We start from the raw sequence: 6,754 nt of genomic DNA, 5'->3' as shown, positions 1-6,754 counted from the left end.
CAAAATAAAATAAGAACTGAAAGTTTGCAAGTGATTTATTCTTACACAGGGAAGCCTTATGTAGGGAAATCTTAATGAAAGGATTTTTCTAACAACTTCCAATCTATTTCCAGATTGAACTGCAAATTGCTGCTTAGGCCTTTCTCGGGATGCTAACGTTTGAATTTCTGTCAAAGCTGCCAAGGAAAGGCAAAGTCTGAACAGATCAAATCAGCACTGTCAGTTCACTGTGGCCACATTATGAGGAATTAGTCTTAATGAGAAATGACTTCATGAAGGAGGGGACCCAGATGGATGAGGAGTCAGCTCTTGAGTGCTTGTCTTGAAAGGGAACTTCATGCTGAGTTGTGCATAAAGTAGGATTTTTAAAAGTCAAATATAGCACAGGATATAAAGTATAAGATTGCAGAAGGTCCTTGACATTTACTGACGGAAGATTACACTTAGTCTAAATGATAACAATTTGTCATCGATAGAATTTCAGAAAGAAAAAATAATTGGGCCAAAGTCATAAGGATATAAAATAATTCTGGAGACAGCTAAGGGCAAACAGTAGACAGATCTGATCAGAAGGGGAATTTTGAGAGCTAATTATGTGAAAGTAAGGATATTCCATTGAGTGCTGTACTGATAATAAGAAAAAGAATAAGGTTGTTAATACATGTGGAGTTCAAAGAAAAAAAAAAATGAAAAGAAAAAGAAACTTAGAAAATAACAGGAGGTTTAATTTGAAATTAGTGAAATGGCAAACTAATGACAATGTTTTCCAAAAGGATAAAATTTCTATGAAGAAGTTTCAGGAAGGAAGATCAGGAGATAATTTCTTGTTCCATTTAATTGTAGGTAAGATAAGAAAGGTTTAGAAAGGACATTAAATCAGAAAAATAAAAGTTTTACTTCAGAATTATTAGCACAGAAATCCTGTGACTTATTAACATTGCTAAGAGTGTTCTTTTTGTTAATTTAGAAATCAGTTTTATTTATATCGGTATTTTATTTCAAAATACTCTAGATAGAATTATTTTAATGATGTTATGCATTCAATAATATCCTCTAATTTCTACCTGAAAGAATCAACTATAAGTCAATAGAAATCAGGCTATAATTATTAAGACAGAATTTACTCTTCATATATCATGTGCTCTTCATATATAATGTGCACAAAAAAAGTTTTCCAAGGGTTTTAATTTGTATAGTAGAAACTTTCTTTAGGATTTCAATATCAGGTGAGAGTGTTCTAACATGAAGATTGTTGCAATAACAATCCTCACCCCTCCTTCAGAAGAGTACATCACTCTGTGCTTTATGCTAACACCTTCCTTTTTATATACTTCTCTGGTCACACTCTTTTCACTGGAATTTGTCTCCCTACCCACCAGCCACTCCTCAGAAGGAAGGCTGGACAATCTACCTCCATAGTGATACTGCCTTGGAAACCCAAGGAGGGGTCACTATGAGTCGGCTCGACTTGACAGCACATAACAACAACTGTACGGTAAAGAGCTCTCTCTGGTGGTGCAATAGTTATGTCCTCAGCTACTAACCGTAGTCAGAGATTTGAACCTAGCAAAGGCTCCATGGCATAAAACACCGCGCTATCTGCTCCATAAAGATTACAGCCTAGAAAATGCTATGGGGCGGTTCTACTCTAACGCATAGAATCTCTGTGAGTCAGAATCAACTCAATGCCATACCACAACAACATTATGTACTACACTTCTTTGTACCTTAATGCTCACTAATGGTCAGGTTGTACTGGGATATTTCCCTTAAATATAACTGCATATGAATACTTGCCAAGGGTATTCCGATTTGAACTTAACCTGCATTCACTGATGCAATTAAAACTTAACTACAATATGTCTGGAAAGCCTGTTAAGTCTGAGGAGTCTCCTAAGAATGAGACTTTTCATTCTGATTGATGAAGGAATCTACAGGCAGTGCTGGCCCAATATGAAGCCTGAATCATCTCAGGGAAGGTAGAATCTTTAGCTGTTTTCTTATTGCATCTCATCCTTTCACACTCCTTGTTCTAAGCAGCCTCTGAACAGCTTCTTTTTACAATAGATTAAATTGTTTTTCTGGAATTTATACAAATGCTCTTTGTGTGTCTGGCTTCTCTAACTCAGCATAATGTTTCCTGTTTGACTAGTCTGTTCCTTTTTATTGCTGAGTATCATTCTCTCTCATATACTTTCAATTATATGCATAATTTCATTCACCAAGTGATGGAAATTTGAGTCATTTTCCATTTTTTAATCCATATTATGAATAAAGAGGCTATAAATATTTGTGCACAGTCTTTTTGTGTACTTATTATTGTTGATACATACTTAAAGGGAGTTACTGAGTATTTGGTAAGAGTATTTCTAACCTTATAAGAAATAGTTTTCCAAATCAGCTGTAAAATTTCACATTCATAACTGATATTTTCAGTTTTATATGTATATCTTATATCTTCTTGCTATTTTAATTGACATTTTAGCTGTTTTATATGTATATCTTATATCTTCTTGCTATTTTAATTGACATTTTACCAATAACTTAAGATGTTGAGCACTTTTCCATGTGTTTATTTGTCATCTGTATACCTTCTTTTGTATACAGGCCCTGAAGTCCTCTCTCTGAAGGTGTGAGGCTGGTAAGGAGGTTTTTTCTGACACAACCTGGAGAAGGATATCTACCAGGTTCAGGAAAAATTAACTTGGATAAAAAAGCTGGCACTCATTAGTAATAACCACCATCCACTTAGTAAATCCAAGGAAGCATGGAGAAAAACATGCAACCAGTATTAGACCTGGGCCAGATTGGTCTACTAAAATTATCGTCTCCTTGCTTGCTATTGGTTCACAAATGGGTACATGATCCAATTCTGATTAATGAGACATGTGAGGAGAAGAGTGCTAATGTGGTTCTAAGAATTCATTTTCTTTTTAATAAAGGTATCAACATTAGGAGATACTGTATCTTCCATCTTTAGATATTTGTGTCTGATGTGATGTTTGGAAGTGTTACAGCTTTGCTGTCAGGATAATTATGAATTCAATGAAGACATAAGCACAGTGGAGGGATGACTACAATGTGGATTCTTGTTAACATCTTTCAATCAATAAATCAAATAACCCATAAACCCTCCAACCTTTGGATTTGCTGAAACATTAGATGAAAAACGTATTCACTATTTAAGACTCTGGTGGCTTAGTGCCTAAGGCATTTGACTGCTAACCAGAAGGCTGGCAGTTCAAACCCACCAGCCACTGCTCAGAAGGAAGATTGGGCAATCTACTTCCATAGAGATGTACCACCTCAGAAAACCAATAGGGGTCACTATGAGTCAGAATCAACTCAAAGTCAGTGAGTTTATCCCACTTTGGAAATAGGGTTTCTGTTATGTTAATTAGGCCATACTGCAGTAGGATGGGTCTTTTTCATTGCTTTGATATAGTATGTTCTAGGATTTCTTCCTATTTCTATGTCTGATATTTCTTCACATCTTTGTTTTATCTTCTTCATCTACTCTATTTTAAATACTGACTCTATTACATTTCAGTCCTTAGCCCCTTTTTCTTTGCACTATACAAACTCATCTTGTGCCCTTCCACAACATGAGTTTCCACCTTCATGTAAATTATTACTATATTATTCACACCAGCCTATACCACTCTAATAATGTTCATGACAACTCCATTTGGATACATCCCAATGGAAGCAGCAGTCAAGACATCAGACAACATATTGCATTGGGCAAATCTGCTGCAAAAGACCTCTTTCAAGTAGTGAGCAAAGATATCTCCTTGAAGACTAAGGTATGCCTAATCCAACCTACGGTATTTTCAATCACCTCTTATATATGTGACAGCTGGACAATGAATAAAGGAAACTGAAGAAGAGTTTCTGCTTTTGAACTGTGGTGTTGGAGAAGAATGGTAAGAGTACCATGGACTGCTAAAAGGACTAACAAATCTGTCCTGGAAGTGTAGCCAGAATGCTCCTTGGAAGCGAGAATGGCCAGACTTCGTCTCACCTACTTTGGTCATGTTGTCAGAAAGAACTTTTCCCTGGAGAAGTATGCCATGCTTGGTAAAGTGGAGGGTCAAACAAAAAGGGGAGGGCCCTTGTCTGGTTACCTCTGTGCTGCTCTAACAAAAAAATATACCACAAATGGGAGGACTCTAACAAACAGGAGTTTATTCTCTTACAGTTTGGATGCTTTAAGTCTTAGTTCAAATGCCAGGCTCTAGAGGCTGGGTGAAAGCCCCTCAGCCTTGGGCTCCAGATCTGCTTCTTGCTCCCACTGGAACTAGAGGCTTTTTCTTCACTTAGACAGCTACTGGCTGGTGAGACTGACAAGCCCAAAGTTGACAAGTAAAAAGGCACAGTCCTGAAGTTACGAAACCAAACAGCAGGCCATTAATCAAGTCCATTGAAAGTCCCAAAGTTAGCAGAGCATGGCAGGCTGCTGAACAATGACACAGCTACATGCAGGGTTCAAGCGTGTCATAAGCTAGAGACCGTTCCCCAAGGCTTCTCCTTATATAAGGGAAGCAGACCACATCCCTAAGGCAGCTACTCCACTGCTCACAGTAGATTCCACCACAGAGTTGATTACCAGTCTCATCATGTAGAATACTAACTTGAGCTACCCAGCTACTCAACCAGGCCAGCCAAGTTGACACACAAAGTTAACTATAACTAACACAGCCCTCAATAAGATGGATTGACACAGTGACTGAAATGATGGGGTCAGGTATAGCAAGGATTGTGAAGCTGGCACAAGACCAGGCAGTGTTTTGTTCTGTTGTACATAGAGTCACTATGAGTTGGAGACAACTCCAGGGCACCTAACAACAACAACATACATCCCAAATTTTACATTTTACACGTGGAATTATAATTGTCCAATATATATCAGCATGTCACTCCAGCATCATTCCACTTATCCAAGTCAAGATCCTGGATGTGATATTTAATTCATCTTTCTCTTTTCCCTCACTCATCTAATGAAGCATAAAATCCTATATTCTATATTCCTATATTCTTCCTAACCATACATGGAATTTATTGACTTTTATCTTAATTTCAACTTGTTAAATTAAACAAATTACATCTTTTACTATCTTCCATAGGCAATGTTGCTAAGTGTTCCCAACTTTCCTGCTTTCTTCTCATTTTTGATGTCTTTTTCCATAAGCTATAAGAGTGATCTTTAACATGTGAATCTTTTCATGTTACGAAGGAATCCTGATGGTGCAAAAGCTAAACATTTTCTTGCTAACCAAAATGTTAGTTGTTGGAACCTACCAGCTACTCTGTAGGAGACAAGACCTGGAGATCTGCTCTCATAAAGATAACAGCCTAGGAAATATTTGGGGGCACATAACCCTCTGTGTTACAGGGTTTCTATGGGTGAGAATCAACTTAGTGGCACAAAAGAACAATATGCATTTTTTCCCCCAATTTCTCCTGCCTTTACTCATAAAAACATGTGTGCAGTTACTCTGTTATTTTCTTTCCATTCTCAAAAAATAGACTGTTCCTTTCATGCCTAAGGCACTTGACTGCTAACCAGAAGCCTGGAGGTTCAAACCCATCAGCCACTCCTCAGAAGGAAGGTTGGGCAATCCACTTACTTGTGATACCACCTCAGAAACCCAAGGAGGGGTCGCTATGGCTTGGATCCAACTTGATGGCAGTGAGTTTGATTTTGTTTTTTTGGTTTTTTGCTTTAGAGTATAAGTCAACCATGTGTATTCTTATTCTCATATCTTTCTATCTGGATATTGGCTACATACTTTATTTCAAGTATTTTCAACTTTTCATACCTCTTTAAAAGGCTGAAGAGCAAAGATGGCTCTTTGAAGACTGAGGTGCACCTAACCCAAGCCATGGTATTTTCAATCAACTCATATGCATGTGAAAGATGGACAATAAATAAGGAAGACCAAAGAAGAGTTGATGTTTTGAAGTTGTGGTGTTGGTGAAGAATATTGAAAGTACCATGGACTGGCAGAAGAACTAAAAAATCTGTCCTGGAAGAAGTGCAGCCAGAATGTTCCTTGGAAGCAAGAATGGCCAGATCATTTGACCTACTTTGGTCATGTTGTCAGAAACAACCATTCCCTGGAGAAGGATATCATGTTTGGTATAAAGTGGAGGGTCAACGAAAAAGAGGAAAGCCATCATTGAGATGGAGTGACACAGTGGCTGCAACAGTGTGCTCCCTTATAGCAAGTATTATGAGGCTGGCACAGGACCAGGCAGTGTTTCATTCTGTTGCACATAGAGTCACTATGAATCAGAGCTGACTCAAGGGTACCTAACAACAACAATACCTCAGAAGCAAGAATGGTCAGACTTTGTCTCTCTTACTTTAGTCATGTTGTCAGAAGGGAACAGTCCCTGGAGAAGGATACCACACTGGGTAAAGTAAAGGGTCAGCAAAAAAGGGGGAAAACGCTCAACAAGATGTATGGACACAGTGCTTGTAATGATGGCTCAAGCCTAGCAGTGCTTGTGAGGATGGTGCAGGACCAAGCAGTGCTTCCCTCTGTTGTACATAGGGTCACTATGAGTTACAACCAACTCAACAGCACTGAGCAACATACTCTAAATAAGGAGCCACTGGTGCCACAGTGGTTAAAGCACTCAGTTGCCAACCAAAAGGGTGACAGTTTGAACTTATTAGCTGCCCAGCAAGAGAAAGATGCCTTGGAAACTCTGCCGTACAGGATTGCTGAGTCAGAATCAGTCCAAC

Source organism: Orycteropus afer, unplaced genomic scaffold (assembly GCF_000298275.1).
Source record: "Orycteropus afer afer isolate SDZICR_OR568_19922 unplaced genomic scaffold, OryAfe1.0 scaffold00286, whole genome shotgun sequence".
Classification (NCBI taxonomy): domain Eukaryota; kingdom Metazoa; phylum Chordata; class Mammalia; order Tubulidentata; family Orycteropodidae; genus Orycteropus; species Orycteropus afer.
The sequence above is the reverse complement of the archived record's forward strand: the minus strand, read 5'-3'. Positions refer to the sequence as shown.